The 772-nt window shown below is 42.9% G+C and overlaps 1 protein-coding gene across 2 annotated transcripts in view; it reads right to left on the bottom strand.

Moving 5' to 3' along the window:
* Window positions 1–772, bottom strand: part of LOC111816671 (lipopolysaccharide-binding protein-like) — a 23,632-nt gene that overhangs the window by 5,030 nt on the left and 17,830 nt on the right. The window lies entirely within an intron of this gene.

Below are 772 nucleotides of genomic sequence, written 5' to 3'. Positions count from 1 at the left end.
ATTTTTATTTATTACATTTATTTATTGTGTGTGTGGCCAGCTCAGCCCACCAGGGGGCGGGGCTGGCTGGCATGTGGTGCTGGGGATCGAACCGCAGTCCTTGTGCTTTGCCAAGCTTGTTTCAAGTAGGTGCTTTAGACCACTGAGCCATCTCTCCAGCCCTGGTCCAGTTTTTCTACCTGGGTCACTTTCTGTCACCGGGAGGTGAGCTTCTACCTGCGACATCTTGGTGAGTGTTTGTGATGGTATCATTGGACAGCTTAATTTGAAGCTTAATTCATGTTTAGATGCTTGTGCCCAGGGGAAAGGAGGAACACTATCGGGTCCCTGCTTTGGCTCAGGTGTACACAAATTCAATACAGTCCTCAACAGCTTCTAAGAGGTATTAAAGGTAGACATGAAAAGTGCTGTAGCAGAGACTGCTATGTTTTTTTGAGGAGATAGGGGGTACCAGGAATCAAACTCAAGAGCTCACGCTTGCCAGGCAGGTGCTGCACCACTGAGCTGTATCCCTTGCCCTGAGACTATTATGTTTTAACCAAGATTCACTTGGTTTATCTACAGCTGGACCACATTTCCCAGCCTCTCTTGCGGTTAAGTGTGGCCATGGAACTGAGTTTGAGACAATGGATTTTTTGACCCTCGATGTGAATTTTATTTTATTTTTTTATTTTATTTTTTAAAAGTAACTTTAGAATTAAGACAAGTTACCACTTTTTTTTTTATTAATTTTTTTTTTAACATTTATTGTGTGTGTGTGTGTGTGTGTGTG

Source organism: Octodon degus, unplaced genomic scaffold (assembly GCF_000260255.1).
Source record: "Octodon degus isolate 3935 unplaced genomic scaffold, OctDeg1.0 scaffold00037, whole genome shotgun sequence".
NCBI lineage: Eukaryota > Metazoa > Chordata > Mammalia > Rodentia > Octodontidae > Octodon > Octodon degus.
Note: the sequence above shows the minus strand (reverse complement) of the source record. Positions and strands in the feature narration are given on the sequence as shown.